Source organism: Hyperolius riggenbachi, chromosome 1 (genome assembly GCF_040937935.1).
Source record: "Hyperolius riggenbachi isolate aHypRig1 chromosome 1, aHypRig1.pri, whole genome shotgun sequence".
NCBI lineage: Eukaryota > Metazoa > Chordata > Amphibia > Anura > Hyperoliidae > Hyperolius > Hyperolius riggenbachi.
The window spans coordinates 637,277,069-637,294,466 of record NC_090646.1 but is presented as its reverse complement, the minus strand read 5'-3'; the positions used below and the strand labels follow the sequence as shown (position 1 = coordinate 637,294,466).

Below are 17,398 nucleotides of genomic sequence, written 5' to 3'. Positions count from 1 at the left end.
AACCAACACTGTTGTTGGAGAAGACGCGAGCCAAGCAAAGTCCAACATTTTTTTTTATGTGTGTGTTGGGTTGTGTGGAAAGGGGTTAGAATCATTGCTGGTTATTATTGCTGTCTGTTTCCTAATAACCTTATGGGGCTTTGTGACTTTAATACGAAAATTGGTAATATTGGGGACAAAAAAAACCAGACAGCAATAAACATTTTTGGCCGTTCTAACCACTTTTCACACTATCTGAAACCAAAAATATATTTTTTTTTTCTGATGGTGGACATTAAACCAAGAGTTAGATACTTACCCCGGAAGGCTTCTGATCCTCCAGAGACTTTCTGATCCTCCAGAGACTTCCTATGTCCCCCTGCAGACCACCTCTGGACACCAGAACCCCCTGGAAGCTTGCACTGTGCAGAAAGGCCCAAAAAGCCAAGCCCACTTTGCCCAGTGCTACTACGAAGGCGCAAGCCATCTAAGCCTGCAAAGTGCAGCTGAGATCCATCGACGTCGCCCTTGTCAAGGAGCTTCAGGGGGTCCCAGCACTGGTAGTCAAGGTGGAGGTGTTGGGGAAGCCTCTAGATTATCCAGAGGCTTCCCTTTTCTGAGGTAAAGGCACTTTTTTTCCCTTTAGGTTCCCTTTACATTAAAATTTTGCATAGAAAGAGCTGAATGGCTTGTGGATGGAGGCAGTATCTGGACAGCAAGCCTTCAGGCTGTTGTGAGTCACATGATCCCTAAAGCCCTGTACATAAAGCTGAGTAGGGTTGGTTTGTAGGCTAGGCAAGAGTCACATGGTCCCTAAAGCTCTGCAACCAAAGCCGAGTAGGGTTGGTTTGTGGGCTAGCCATGCATTCTGTTAAAGGAAATAAATCCTAGAATTGTTCTGTGTTCTTGAATACTTCTAGTTAGTGAGTGTTGGCTGGACTGTGTGTAAGGACTGATTGTTCGATGTGTACGGCACGATATGTTCCTTCCCTCAGCTTCACGTCCCAGCATGTGGGCTGGAATATGTGGCTGCAGAAACGTGCCAGGCTTCGAAACAGAAGACAACAACAGACGGTCCTCACACTATACCAAACATGAAATAGCTACAAACACAAAGGCAACACATGGCTTCCTCTGCTGATGACAAACCTCCTATTATGACATGTTCAATAGCAAATATTTTCATCATGAGTAAGTTAAAAGGAACTTAGAATTGTTTTAAGATAAGTTAAATTAAAAATTATTTTTGGATAGTTTACAAATCTACCACCTGGTGTTTTCCATATTTTTTTTAATCTTTTTTAAAAAAACATTTTCGTGCCAAATATGGAAATGGCCACTGCTGACCCTCCAAAAAAGTGCTACCAGCTTTGTGGCCGCACTGCTCCAATAGGTAATATCTTTTCTGAATCACTCACCTGAGAAGTTCAATATATTTTCGTCATAAAAATAGTATTACCGTGTGAATGTGATGGGTAAAATCATATAGTGCACCACCAGCCAGTGACACCTGCAGCTGTAGGGCAAATCTGGCTATCTATCCTGGGGGGAGGCTGCCTAATACTGGGAGTACATCTGGCCGCGTTAAGTCATTTTGGCGCCACGTTGCGCCTGATTTGGGTGCCGCCATAACTGTAATGTTAATTATGGCTATGGTAGCGCAGGCAAAATGACAATAAACTCACTTTAATCTGGGTACCGGCAAAAGCCGGACCTCAAATTATGAAGCCAAAAGAAAAAAAAAACATATAATCAGTAGGGAAATATTTGATATCTGGCGCAGGGAGAGTTGTCTTTCGACCTCCCTGCGCTCCAATTACACATGGCCGGAACATATGGATGCAATCTGGATACCTATATTGTGGATGGATGCAACCTACTTAAAGAGGAGCTGTCAGCCATACTGATAAATACTTGCTCTACTTACATAATATTTGTATTGCACTGTCTACATTTTGATTTTAGTGATTTTTCTATAGTAAAAAAAGAGAAAATCCTTCTTAGGATTTTCCATTTAGACTGTTTATTTTGAAGCCAATCCTGACATAATTTCCTCTCTTAGTCTGTCTGTGGATCATTGCCCGACCTCCTACAAGTCTTCTCAGGGCTGTGAAATCGTTACAAAAATCTTCAGACTCTGACTCCTCACTTTATGAAACCACCGACTCCTCAACTCCGACTCCTCAGTCAAATACTTACCAGGGCTGTGGATTTTGTATAAAAATCATCCGACTCCGACTCCCGAGTCTGACTCCTCAGTTTATGAAATCAGCGGCTCCAACTCCGACTCCGGGTACTCAAAATTACTCCAACTCCACAGCCCTGAGTCTTCTTTAGTCCTCCCACCCAGCTCTGCAGTAGAAAGTGCATTGTCTCAGAATAAGAAATATTGGCCATTCAGAGAGGAACAGAGTTGTAGGAGGGGAAAACGGGAGGGCTTCAGCCAATCAGGCTGTATTAGTTATGTCTGAGGGGAAAGTAAAGAAGAAAAAAAGACAACCCAGCATGCCCTGCAACTTCCTTTGTGTGGCAGATGTACCAAATAAGAGCCAGGGAAACTGGGAAATAATGTTTCATGGAGAAGAAAAGTAAAACCAGGACAAATAGGCAGATAAAATGTGTTGGTTTTATGCACAGTAGCAGTGTTTATATTAAAACTATAGGGGAGGAAATTTTTTCCTTGTTTTTTCCTTTTAAAATGCATAGAAAATAAAGTAATTACTGAAAAACATATATCAACCCCAAAAAGCCTAATTGGTGGTGAAAAAAACAAGATATAGATCATTTCATTGTGATTAGTAGTGATTAAGCTATTGGCAAATGAAAGGGATGAGCACTGAAAGGTGAAAATCGCTCTTGTCCATTAGGGTAAAAACCCGTTTCGGGTTAAGTGGTTAAATTTGAATGTAAGCTGAAATCATTAGCACAGAGTTGGTCATAGAGGGCATAGTTTTTTAAGCACCACTTTTTGCCACCCAATTTGTAAAAGCACCTATAAGATCCAGAATATTGCATTTTTTTCTGGGTTTGCTATTTTTGAATTACTCATTCTTCCTCGCTAGTACTGTGCATAGCCCCACACACCTGTATTCATCTCTCAAAAATGTTGTAAATATGTTTTTGCCGCTTTGACAATGGTGACCACTTGAGAAAAGGGGACAGATTCCTCAAACGCTGCTGTAGCTCTCAGTGCCCTGGTTGAGCAATTCGTTCATTTTCTTTATGGGTAGGAAGCCAACGAAAAATCTCAAAGGTGGGGACAAAAAACACCAAAATGTACAAAAATTGTAAAACCTGTTGTAACACACACTAGTGAAAAAATATGTAACACCCATGGAAAAAAATAATATATATTTAGACTCTTTTAACCCTTTGGGGACCGGCTGCCTAACCTCACTTAAAGGGACACTTAAGTCAAACCAAAAAAATGAGTTTTACTCACCTAGGGCTTCCAATAGCCCCCTGCAGCTGTCCGGTACCCTCGCCGTCTCCCTCCGATCCTTCTGGCCCCGCCGACAGCCACTTCCTGTTTCGGTGACAGGAGCTGACAGGCTGGGGACGCGAGTGATTCTTCGCTTTCCCAGACACATTAGCACCCTCTATGCTGCTATATGGTATATAATATATGCTATAGCAGCTTAGATGGCGCTGTTGTGGCCAGTAATGCGAAGAATCCCTCGCGTCCCCAGCCTGTCAGCTCCTGTCACCGAAACAGGAAGTGGCTGCCGGCAGGGCCAGGAGGATCGGAGGGAGACGGCGAGGGTACCGGAAAGCTGCAGGGGGCTATTGGAAGCCCTAGGTGAGTAAAACTCATTTTTTTTGTTAGACTTAAGTGTCCCTTTAGGTACCAAGCGATTTTGCATGAGGGGGGGGGGGCACATTTAGGGGGGGGGGGTCTGGCAGCCAAATCCCCAGCGTGTCTGGGTATGTATCTTTAGCCTGCAGCCTTAACTCACTTCCCAGGTTTCAGCAATGAGCAGCTGTGGACCCTTCCGCTCTGGCCGGCATCCCCGCTCGTACTGACGTTAAGATCTGGGTCGCGGCTTGATGATGTCATCAAGCCGGGACCCAAGAGTTACGTCACAGTGAGCGGGGATGCCGGCCAGAACGAAATGGAGCATCGATCGCCGAGGAAACGTCAGGAAGGTGAGTGGATCCTCTTCTTTCCCCTCTCCCGCCGCATCACTAACAGTGATCACTATGATCCGCCAGCAATCATAGTGATCACATAGTGATATACTAATCATTGGCCATGAAACCCTTTCTTCTATACTCTGTTCATTTTGTATGTTCAATCTCGTGAGTGATGGACCCTTTTTATATGGAAAACCTGTTGCATTTATTTGGATAGGAAAAGAATCAAAAATCTCACAGATGTGAACACAGAGCCCACAAAAAAAAGGGTCGTATTCACCATAAGGCACTGTAGGCACATGTCTACAGGCGCCTTATGATGAAAAGGCGTCTCACCTCCTCCCCTAGCGCTTCTGTCCTTCTTCTTGCAGAGTCGCGAGTGTAAATGAGAGGTTAATCATCCGTCTCTCGGCATTCAATTAACGAGATATCCCTTCTTCCGGATGCACCCCTAGCTACCTAATACTTCGGGGCACCTCTCTAGCTACTTAATACTGAGGTTCCTCTAGCTACCTAATACTAAAAGACAAACATGGCTACCTATGCCAGGCAGGGGATGTAGGGGACACTGGTGACAGCTGGGCGAGCCAGCATACATGCGGTGTTGTTCGACGGTGGTTTATGGATTTGTGGAGAGCAAAGTTTAGGTTGCCATCACATCTGTGCCTGTAGGCTTCTGTGATATAAATCTGGACCTGATCAAAAAGTACGAAAAAAGCGTGCATAAAAAAAGGGCCCAGTGAAAAAAGGGCTTGGCTTGATAACGAAATGGCACGTGTGGATAACGAAATCTGATAATGAAAAACATCGTTGTCAAACTTTGTTAACGCTAATTACTGTTGTTAAAACAGACAGGAAATAATAACGAAACGATATTAACGTTACAAATCATTATGTAATTCAACAATACAGCTTAATCCAAACCTACTCTCACACAGAACCCTCCCCTGGTGGTGCCTAAAACTAACCACTCCCCTGGTGGCGCCTAACCCTAATTACCCCCCGGTGGTGCCTAACCCCAACCACCCCCCGGTGGTGCCTCACCCTAATCACCCCCCTGGTGGTGCCTAACCCCCGCCTCACTGGTGTTACCTAAAACTAACCGCCACCTGGGTGGTGCATAACCCTAACCACCCCCCGGGTGTTGCCTAAAACTAACCGCCGCCCGGGTGGTGCCTAACCCTAACCACCCCCCTGGTGTTGCCTAAAACTAACCGCCGCCCGGGTGGTGCCTAACCCTAAGCACCCCCCTGGTGTTGCCTAAAACTAACCGCTGCCCGGATGGTGCCTAACCCTAACCACCCCCCTGGTGTTGCCTAAAACTAACCGCAGCCCGGGTGGTGCCTAACCCTAACCACTCCCTCTGCAAAAGCACCATTTTACACATAGAAGCGATAATATCTTTGATAACGTAAAATCTGTACATACTGTATAAGCAAAATAATATGACAAAAACTATAATGTTGCAAGCTTCAGAAACGATAACTACTTCAAAAACTATAATGTTCTAATGTTAACGTTATTTTTCGCAGCGCCCTTTTTCTGCTTTTTTAGCCGTATGAACGATAATTGCATTAAATCTATGGTGCGGCCTTTTCGTCCATCCTTGTCCTGTGCCCTTTTTTCCTGCTACCAAAAAAGAGGTTCTAATACCTAGCCACACCACTGAAAAAACATTTTAATTCCCACAAAAAATGTATACTTAAAGTGTAATTTATTTATTGTGCAATTTAGCCTCTGAAAACCTGCAGAACCTGCTCCTGACATGTGCTGGAGACAAATGTCACTCTTTGACCAGTGGTGGGTCACTCCAATGCAAGACCAGTCTGTTAATCAATATTTTAATGTGACTTATCAGAAAGAGCAGGGCTTGTTTACTTAAAAGTTGAGCTTTGCATAAAGGCAGAGGGAGCACTTCCTGTTCTGCTTCACTCAGGAAGGGGACTGACACCAGCAGCACCTCCATCAGCATCTAATGAAACCAGCAGTAACTCCTGGCCGGCCCTAGCAGCATCTAATGACACCAGCAGCACCTCCATCAGCATCTAACTTTATAAGGTGAGCGGCGCTTCTCTTTTAAGAAAGCATGCCTCAAAACATAATTTAATATTCTGTTATCATATTATGTTAATCCACTCCAATTTCCTCCTATATACTAAAAATATACAGACAAATAATTAGCTTTAACCTAAAATTGGTCCTAGACTGCAATGGGCATATGACTATGGTTGGGATTAGATTGTCAGCTCCTCTGAGAGTCTGAGAGACAGTAAGTGACAAGACTATACATACATATACACTCTTTAAAGCACTGTGGAAGATGTGGGCGCTCTACTGTATTAACACAAAATAACCCGTACAATGAGGACCAGTATGGTTTATTCAATTCCGACTGTATAGAAGCTACTTTATAAATTTCAGAGTTAAATTGTAATTGTAATGTTCTATTTTGAAACACAACAAGCAAACCAATAAGAAATAATGTATTCCTTTAATTAATATACATATATATTTCTGCATCCTGTATACCTGAGAAGAAAAACGACACAATACATTTTAGGCTTAAAACATCCTTGGATGATTTACGTTTCTGTTTATTCATTTATCAAACTATTTATTAGCTGGGGCTGGATATTTGGCCTGATTCATGACACATTACTGCACAACACACAATGACATATAGTTATTGACAAGGCTATGTACTCTGTAAAGTGCTGCGGAAGTTGTCAGTGCTATATAAATATTTAATAATAATACTAATGACAACACAGGAAGACTTCAAAGAGTTTCTGACCTGGAGATGCCTTTGTAAAGCCGGCCTACTGTATTCACTTTTTTTGGGTAGTGCACCTCAAAAATCGCTAGGCGTAATCGCTTGCGTTTTTGAAACGATTTTCCTAAGCGATTCCCGGCGTTTTCCTATCGATTTTGAATCAATGTGAATCGATTTCTGGAGCGAAAGAATTGAGCAGAAGTACGCTTTGAGGTGGAAGTGATCAGCTTATTAAAAAAAAAAATGCTAGGAAAATCATTCTGTTCAGCGCTTTTAAGAGCGATTTTCCACTTTTCCTATACTTTGCATTGAGGTGTAATTGCCTCCAAAATGCTGCAGGACCTGGGCTGCAGTGTGAACCGAATCGCTCTGGTGTTAATACATAGAAATACATTAGCCTTGTACTTTTCGAAGCGCTACCGATTTTAAAAGCGCTCAGAGGCGCTCTTTGTGTTCACCAGTCCTTACTTGAAATAATATAACGGGCCTAACATAAAGTGTACCAGAGCTGACTTAAGCTAAATGTTTTATAAATACCTGGGGCTTCCTCCAGCCCTGTCCTCACGGATCGCTCCCACGCCGCCGTCCTCTGCCTTCTCCTGCGTCGGTACCGGGTCCCATAACTTCCTGCAGTTGCGGCCAGTCTGCGCCAGACTGGCCACGACTAGAGGATGTTATAGGACCCGGTACCGACGCAGGAGAAAGCGGAGGACGGCAGCGTGGGAGAGATCCGTGAGGACAGGGTTGGAGGAAGCCACAGGTATTTATAAAACATTTCGCTTAAAGCGGAACTGTAAAGAGTTTTTACACACATAGTTTCACTTACCTGGGGCTTCTGCAAGCCCCCAGCAGCCGTCCTGTCCCGCGCCGGTCCTGCCCGAGCCTCCGTTCTCCCGCCGCCATGCTGTAGACTTCTAAGTCGACGCCAGCGCAGCCCTGCCAAGCGTATCTTTTCATCTCGTTCCCCTTTGCAATAGCAGGGGACGCGAAGTGAGGATACGCGTGGCCAGAGCCGGGCAGGCACAGTGGCCCAGCGGCGAAACTGAAAGTAGCTGGCGGCGGGAGAACACAGCTCGGGCAGGACCGGCGCGGGACAGGACAGCTGCTGGGGGCTTGTGGAAGCCCCAGGTAAGTGAAACAATGTGTTTAAAAACTCTTTACAGTTCCGCTTTAAGTCAGCTCTGGTTTCCTTTAAGCCTGGTACACACTTTCAGTTATGATTAACCAATTGTACCCCCTCCATGCAGTATGAGAGCTTACCGACATAATATGCTAATAGTGTTCAAAACCTCTTGGCCCTCATACTACACGGAGGTGGTAAAAGTGGCAAATCAGTGTGCAATCAAAATTGAAGGTGTGTACCAGGCTGTAGGCCTCTTTCACACAGGAGGCTGAAGGTGGTGAATTCTCCACCTGTCTGGAGCTCCCAGCCGGATGCTTGTTAGCTGCGGAGAGACAGGTCCCACGTTGAGGGCCAGTGCACACCAAATAGCGCTAGCTCAGCACTTTTTGAAGTGGCGATTCTAGGCATGTGCCTAGCGATTTTCTATTAATACCTAGCAATTTTTGGATCGTTTTTGTGTAGCATTTTTTTTATGTACGGTACAGCTGCTAGTGTATTGTTTTTATTTAACAAAGAGGCTTAGAAAATGGCTCTGATCTAGCGCTTTTTAGAGTGATTTTACACTTTCCTATACTTATTACTTAACATTGAGGATGAATCGCCTCAGAAAAGTGCAGAAATGCTGCAGGACCCGCGTTTGCATTTGGGAGAAAATCATATCGCTCTGGTGTGCAGCCAAAGAGATCAGCAGGACGGACAAGCAACTGGGATTGTCTAAATCTAAAAGGAAACATCCATGTCTTGTTGTCACTAACTGTCCCTCAGAGGAGCTCACAATCTAATATGTAAAATCCATAGTCATATGTCTACGTATGTATCGTGTAGGGTACAGGGCTGGATTTGTACTCTTTACTGCCCAAGGCCACTGTCACCAGAGCTGCCCCCCTTCAGTATAGGTAGCGAGATGGCTCCTCCCCTCTTCCCTTCAGTATAAGTAGCCAGATGACCCCTCTCCCCCCTTCCCTCAAGTATAGGTAAGCAGATGACCCCTCCCCCCTTTCACCTCCAGTATAGGTAGCCAGAGGACTCCCTTAATCCCTCCTTTTCTCCACCCCCCCCCCTTTCAGAATAAGTGATCAGCTCGCCTTCACACCACAGCAGCCATCAGTGTCACCTATTTCTCCGCTCGTCTCCAATGCAGAAGCTTCCTCTTCCTTTCCATCTCCAATGCTGCCCAAGTCCATAGCCGCCGGCCACAATGCAAACATGCACAGAGAGCAAGGTGGCCGCTGCACAGGCGTCTAGCGGTAGAGTACTGATCTCCCTGCTGCACCAGTTTAGCCTGCTGCTTTGGTGCCCTTGCTCCTGTGGTGCCCTAGGCCATAGCCTAGGTGGCCTTGGCCTAAATCCAGCCCTGGTAGAGTATGCATCATAGTCTAGGGCCAATTTAGGGGGAACAGTAGGAAATGGCAATGTTGTACAAAAATGTAAGTCTACTTATGGCTACTTATTCAGGTGTATCAGTTTGCATTCAATTTATCTAATTTAGGGTTTAGTGCATAGTTTGTATCTGTTTTGAATTCAAGGTGTGTAGGGGGCCCTGCATACCTCTGTTGGTAGTCATTTCAGTTGCCTGATTATGAGCACTGACAATTTTTCACTGCAATTAAGGGGGAGGCCAATTAACTTATCTGTATGTTTTTGGGATGTGGGAGGAAAACGGAGTCCCTGGAGGAAACCCACACAGACACAATGAGAACATACAGACTCCTTGCAGATAGTGGCTGGGGTTCAAACCAGGGACCCAGCGCTGCCCATATTATGTGGGGTATTAGGAAGCACTATTGGGGATATGAAGCTGGATCTTTGAATAATTTAAAAAAATATTATTAGATATTTTTTAGACAGCATTGATGATTTTGAGTTACACCGGTAGCTAATAGCACTAATAATGCAAATTTCCATTTTCTGATGGCCTCTTTTTTCCATGAACAGCTGAAGGGGGTGGATTCAGTGCCTGTCAGCTGCTCCTGCCCACTGGCTGGAAGCTTGCACTGCTCCAGCACTGACGGTGGACAGATGGAGTTGCATTTGAACATGCCATGCTCAGAAGCGACATGAGACTTTTCTGCCTCTGGGTAACTCCACCGTGGTCAAACGTGACACAGGTGTTATCGAAAGCTTCCATATGGTTGCATGTAACAAATAAGCAGTTCAGCTATCTGTGGAAAAGTGGCCTTAAAGAGAAACTGTCGCGAAAATCTAAACACATACAAATAAAAAGTACGTTTCTCCCAGAGTAAAATGAGCCATAAATTACTTTTCTGCTATGTTGCTGTCACTTACAGTAGGTAGGAGAAATCTGACATAACCAACAGATTTTGGACTAGCCCATCTCTCCATAGGGGAGTCTCAGCATGGCCTTTATTCTTTATGAAGACATTCCCTGAAAAAGATTTATACAAAGATGCTGGCCAGCCTCCCTGCACACTATTTTGGCAGTTGGACGAAGCAACTGCCATTCACTAAGTGCTTTTAAAAATAAAGAAATCCTTGAGAACTTAACTATGAGAAGCTGGGCTAGTCCAAAACCTGTTGGTAATGTCACATTTCTACTACCTACTGTAAGTGACAGCAACATAGGAAAAAAGTAATGTATGACTCATTTTACTCTGGGAGAAATGTACTTCTTATTTGTATGTGTTTTAAATTTTTAGATTTTTGCGACAGTTCCTCTTTAAAGGACAACTGACCTGAGAAGGATAGAAGGCTGCATTATTTATTTTCTTTTAAACAAGAGACGAGGTGAATAAGAGCAGCAACCATTACTTACCTGGGGGTTGTTTTAGCCCCTAGAAGTCCTCTGGGTCCCTCGCCACAGGTTCGGTGCTCTCCGTTATCCTGCTGGCTGCCCATAAATCTCACCCTCCCTTCAGCGGGTTGGCGCTTCTGTGCATGCGTGGCCGCGTGTAAAAGTGCCCACGTCTAAAGGTGGCCCCTAACGGTCCAATATCTAGCGAAAAATCGTTCAAGCGATCAGAAATTCTGATCGGATTGGTTGTAAATAATCTCCATTGATGTGCACAATTAATTACAAACGATTATAAAAATATCGTTCGACTGGATTTTGTTCAAACCAAAATTTGTATTTTCTTGTTGGCTGTGAAAGGAAGCAAAGATTGGTTCATTGATGGTGTAGTGAACTATTTTTCTTCCAATCAGAATTATCTGATCGCTCTGATCGCTCAAACGATTTTTCGCTAGAAATTGGATTGTTAGTAGCCACCTTTGCCCATTAAGGGTACAATTTTTCACTAAATGCGATCTCTCAATGCGATTTGAACAATCGTAACTAAGTGGAAGGCAGTTATTGATTGTTCACATTTACTGAACGATTCTTTCTTCATATTTGGTCATAAAATCCAACTTTCGGATAGATTTTATTCTATTAAGCAATCGACCAAAGAATCGTTCCTTATCGATTGCCTTCAAATCACATGAAAAGATTGCATTTGGTGAAAAAATGGTACCATTACATTGGTCCTTTCTATCTTGCTTCATTATCCTTTATATTAAAGGGAAGGTTCAGGGAGAGGTTGAAAAAAATAAAAATACATATCCACTTACCTGGGGCTTCCTCCAGCCCGTGGCAGGCAGGAGGTGCCCTCGCTGCCACTCCCGGTGGTCTCCAGTGGCCGACCCGACCTGGCAAGGCCGGCTGCCAGGTCGGGCTCTTCTGTGCTCCAATCTGCGCCTCACGGGGGCGCGCTGACGTCATCGGACGTCCTCCGGGCTGTACTGCGCAGGCTCAGTAGTTCTGCGCCTGCGCAGTACAGCCCGGGTGACGTCCGATGACATCAGCGCTCCCGCGTGGGACGCAGAAGAGCTCGTCGTTGGAGCGCAGAAGAGCCCGACCTGGCAGCCGGCCTGGCCAGGTCGGGTCGGCCGCCGGAGACGACTGGGAGCCTGCGGAGCGGCGGCGAGGGCACCTCCTGCCTGCCACGGGCTGGAGGAAGCCCCAGGTAAGTGGATAGGGATTTTTATTTTTTTCAACCCCTCCCTGAACCTTCCCTTTAAAATTTGAAAATAAGAAATATATCAATTTAAGGGATGGGATTTGGGAATAAAGTTTAAAGTCAATTAAACACATTTTTCAGTAGAAAAATACATATATTTACATCTGTACACCAGTCCTGAAAGAGGGACAAATGAGCAATAAAGGGGAGGGGGGGGGGGGGCAGAGGGATTTGATTCCCAAAGAGGGACTGACTCTCTGAAAATGGATAGTTGGGATTCTCATAGAAGTGAATGGAAATCGATCGGAAAAACGATCGGAAAATCGATCGAACAGTAAATCTGCTGAAAAGTCTAATTGTGTATTCCCAACATTAAACTTCTCTGCACTGTTTCTATTCATGTATCAAACTGACAGGTATTAGAATTTTCATTATTCAGTTTTGGGTTTAGTTGTCCTTTAAGGAAGTGTAACAAAATGCTGCTGTACTAGCGGTAGATTGATTTGTGTCTGAGCTAGAATTCTGGGAGAACGAGTGATGATTTGCTGTTAGCATTAGGTGCAAGCAGACTATTTTTCCCCTGTAGAAGTGTACATCTGCTCCTCTGTGCCAGAACGCTGGGCGAAGAGGACCTGTCAATCACATGACTGCTCCTGACATCTGCTTCGTCTGTCAGTAACAAGCTGTACCTGCTGGGAGATGAGACTTGTTCTTGTGCCTCCATCACAGCTGAAGTCTCGCTTCTGACGCTGACAAGCCTCTCTGCGGATACATCTCACAACGGTGGCTTAACAACATGTTATCTTTTATTCTGCCTCTGATCTCCGATGCTATTTTATATAATAAGTTTGAGCAGCACGTCTTAAAGGGAAATCTACATCCAAGCTGCACGAGTTGTTTTTCAGCATTACTAAAAATATTCTGTCCATTTCAGCTTGCAGCCAGCTAAGAATATCCAACCATGGGACATTCCTGCAACCATGACAACCATTCTCAGTTTTAAGCCTGAAAAATACCAGCCTGCTAAAAATATTTAGCTACACAGAGCAGGAGCCATTGATAATCCTTTAGGAACCCCTGCACTAATCTATTGACCATCAGCAAAGTTTTACTCTTATCTCCCAGTTTCATGGCTTTTGAGCTGCCTTTCCATCATCCAACGCCTGTAGGGAAGTGCCAACAGTACCTTATGGTAAATCCAGCACTGGTCAAGTACATGAGATGGATTCACGGGAACAGACACCCCCCACAATGGAAAGAAGACCCTAGAGGAGGCGCATGGTGGATAGGTGAGCTGCGCTCACCATGAGCTAATCAAAATCTATCGGAAATTGGTGTCCAGTGTGTGGGAAGGTAATTGTTCCATCTCTGATTAGATTTCATCAGGGAGGGATCTATCTTATGGGGGATCTGCTGGCCATCTGACAATTTATGGCCACCTTTAGTTGCGAAGAAGTGTGACAACTTTGAAAATTTTCAGGTGGCTACAAACTAAAAGAGGAAGATAGTTTTAAATTAAATCCGCTTTGCAGCCAACAATGTAATAAACCAGATAACCTTTTCCACTCCAGCTACACTAGCCATGTCAGGCAAAAATGCGCTGGAAATTTGGACGCAGCATGCACCGCCATAGGCAGTAATGTGCAGGGGCGTAGCAATAGGGGTTGCAGAGGTTGCAACTCCATCGGGGCCATTGGGCCAGAAAGGGCCCTGAAAGGGCCCTTCCTCAACTGCAGTATTAGCTCTCTGTTGGTCCTGTGCTCATAATAATCATTTCTATAGATACTTTGAGCGGTAGTAATCATTAACAAGCTGTCCCCCATCCCCTTCTTGCACCTCTGGTACTGTAGTTGCCATTGGCAGGTTTTGGTGAGCCGTATCAATAGTTATGTATAGAGGGTTTGGGGGCCTCAATATAAAACTTGCACCGGGGCCCATATCTCCTTAGCTACGCCACTGGTCAGCGTTTTGTATTTTTACATTTTGGGTGGATACTGCTAACGGCTGCTGGTGAATGGACCTGCTGATTGGAGAGTGACGGTGACCTGGTCGAGAGGCTGTGAGGTGGCCAATACCTCCAGATGCAATAACTGGCCCAATCCGGCTGCTACATTTGGTGAGTGGGGACATGAAGGGGGAATCTAATCCCTAACTCTGATTATATGAAAGTGATTCTGTGTCCCAGGAAACTACCCCTCTCTCAGCTCTAGCACCAGATATGGATGTTTTAAGTTGGATCAATTTTATGTGAACTAATCCATGTCCAGCCCGACCCATTATTCTGGTATATTTATATAGCGCTGTAATGGTCCGCAGCACTTTACAGAGTACATAGTCACGTCACTAACTGTCCTCAGAGGAGCTCACAATCTAATCCCTACCATAGTCATATGTCTTACCATATTATTATTGTGTGTTTCTAAAGCACTGACATCTTCTGCAGCACTTTACAGAGTACATAGTCACATACCTCCCAACGTTTTGAGATGAGAAAGAGGGACACTTAAAGTGAATGTTTACCGTTTAAAAAAATAAAAAGTCAGATACTCACCTAAGGAGAGGGAAGGCTCTCTCCTAATGAACCTCTCCTCTCCCGGTCCCGCGCAGGATCCCCCGTGGCAGTATTCGACCAGTTCGGTCAAATACTGCCACTTCCGCATGCCGAAGTGAGCTTTCGGAAGCCTTTGGGAGCACTCGGGCTCCCGAGGACGGGGCCGCTCCATACTACGCATGCGCGAGCGCCCTCTATGACGCGCTCGCGCGTACGTAGTATGGAGCGGCCCGTCTTCGGAAGCCCGAGTGCTCCCGAAGACCTCCGAAGTCCCTGCGGCAGCGGACGCGAACGGGGGAGCCAGCGCAGCACTGAGGGCACCGGGAGAGGAGAGGGAAGGCTCATTAGGACCGAGCCTTCCCTCTCCTTAGGTGAGTATCTGACTTTTTTTTTTATAGCGGTACCCATTGGCTTTAAGACATGCCCCTGCCACACTCCTGATCACGCGCGCCCCCATCACTCCCCTAATCACGCATACCATATAGATTTCATAAGAAAAATATGTTGTTTTATAATTCAAACCACACTGATCCTTTCTATCCTGGGTCATTTTCCTTCATATTAATATTTTAAAATGAGTAATATATCAATTTAGAGGATGGGAATAGCGTTTATCAAGTCAATCAAACACATTTTTCTAGTAGAGAAATATATATATATATATATATATATATATATATATACATAGAAAGAGGGACAAAGTCCTGAAAGAGGGACAAATGAAGAGGGACAGGGGGACAGGGCTCCCAAAGAGGGACTGTCCTTCCAAAAGAGGGACAGTTGGGAGCTATGCTAACTGCCCTCAGAGGAGCTCACAATCTAATCCCTACCATATTCATATGTCTTACTATATTATTATTATGTATTTCTATAGCACTGACATCTTCTGCAGCACTTTACAGAGTACAGAGTCATGTCAATGACAGTTCTTGTGTTCTAAGGCCAATTTTGGGGGGAGCCAGCTATCTTGCTAGTATGTTTTCGGGATGTGGGATGAAAATAGAGAAAACCCACACATGCACAGGACATACAAACTCCATTCAGATGGTGCCCTAGCCCATAATAGAAGCAGGGATACAGTGGTGGAAGGCAGTAGTGTTATCTACTACAGCATTGCACCTCCTGTGGGGCTTCTCCAAAAATCCAGCCCAGCCTATCACGTTCTCAGCCATGCGTTTGATGATAATGTAGAGAATGATGAAATGGTGTCATTCCTGATGCAATTACTTTACGATGACTGCTTTGTACATTATTTTCTCTCCAGTTTCGTACACGTTGCCTCGTGGTTGCTGCAGCAGATATATCTCAGTAATATTTTCTCTCGTATTTGTGCTGCAGGTTTCGGCAGAAGACGGATCTCGTCGCCTGAGCGGAGTCAGCTGACTGGCTGGAACGCCGGGGCCTCCGAGGGGAATACAGCTTACTACAGGAGCTGTGGAGTGTGACAATGGTGTTTGTGTCAAAGCTATCAAACGCCATTATCACACTAATTAGCTACTGTTAGACCGTCTTGTTGATGGGATTCCATAATGCTGCTTAATTAAAAACATTATTTATGCTGAACTGCACAACATTGCTTAAGTATGCCGCCGTGCATTAAATAAAGTTCCCGCTAAGCTCCATCAGCCACTGCAATTAATTTTTGCATACTTTAAAGTGTACCCGAGGCGACATGTGACATGATGAAATAAACATGTGTATGTACAGTACTAAACATATTAATAACCAGGGTGTTTTACTTGTTTTATTTTGCTGCCTGAAATAGTTAATTTTTAAGGCTGGAAATGACAGCTTCTGTCTTGTCAGAACCTTGTCAGGAATATAGTAAACATCACCAAATTACAACCATAAAAGTTTTTTTGTGGCAAAATACATTTTCTACATATTTCTGAGAGCAGATGGAGGGAGAAAGGGTCAATATAGTTCATGTATTTTCATTTAGGGACACTTAATAGGCTGCAACTGAATAGAGACAACAAAACATTCAATCTACTTTCTAAATGTTTAAATATAAAATAAAATACTGGGATGTCTTAAAAAGTCATTTTTAGGAGTAGGAGGATAAATATAATTGTTTATCTCATCAGTTTATTTTCACCTCGGGTTCACTTTAACCACTTCAGCCCTCAGTCGTTTTCACTTTATGCATCCGAGCAATGTTCACCTCCTATTCATTAGCCTATAACTTTATCACTACTTATCACAATGAACTGATCTATATCTTGTTTTTTTCCGCCATCAATTAGGCTTTCTTTGGGCGGTACATTTTGCTAAGAGCCCCTTTACTGTAAATGCATTTTAACAGGAAGAATAAGAAAAAAACTGAAAAAATTCATTATTTTTCAGTTTTCAGCCATTATAGTTTTAAAATAATACATGCCTCCATAATTAAAACTCATGTATTGTATTTGCCCATTTGTCCCAGTTAATACACCGTTTAAATTATGTCCCTATCATAATGTATGGCGAAAATATTTTATTTGAAAATAAAGGTGCATTTTTTCCTTTTTGCATCCATCACTATTTACAAATTAAAAAAAAAAAAAAATAGAAATATTTAATCTTTACATTGATATTTAACCACTTTACCCCCAGCGGTACGGATTTCTCCGTCCCTTTTTCCACCCCGTTACCACCAAGGGACGGAGAAATCCGTACCTGATGCCGCTCCCGCCACTCCCGTGCTCCAGCTCGCTCGTCCGCGCGCCCCCGCGCTTGTGCACGCCGCCGCCCACTCGCCCGGAGATCAATGAACGGGAAAAACCTTTCCCGTTAGTTGATCTAAGCCTCCAGCAATGATCAGCTGCTTCTACGAGAAGCAGTGCGATCATTGTGAAAAAAAAGTTGCCCAGCCTCCCTGAACTTCCTGCAAGCGTACATCC

General features: G+C 44.3%; 1 long non-coding RNA gene across 2 annotated transcripts; it reads left to right on the top strand.

The window, feature by feature from the left end:
• The first annotated feature begins 6,007 nt into the window (after positions 1–6,007).
• Positions 6,008–16,241, top strand: LOC137560259 (uncharacterized). Of its 2 annotated transcripts, none has more exons than XR_011029818.1 (2): positions 6,008–6,171; positions 15,855–16,241. It is a non-coding gene; the product is annotated as an uncharacterized lncRNA (long non-coding RNA). The 2 variants fall into 2 exon arrangements; XR_011029819.1 differs by lacking the exon at positions 6,008–6,171 and adding an exon at positions 12,283–12,381.
• Positions 16,242–17,398: the final 1,157 nt, after the last annotated feature.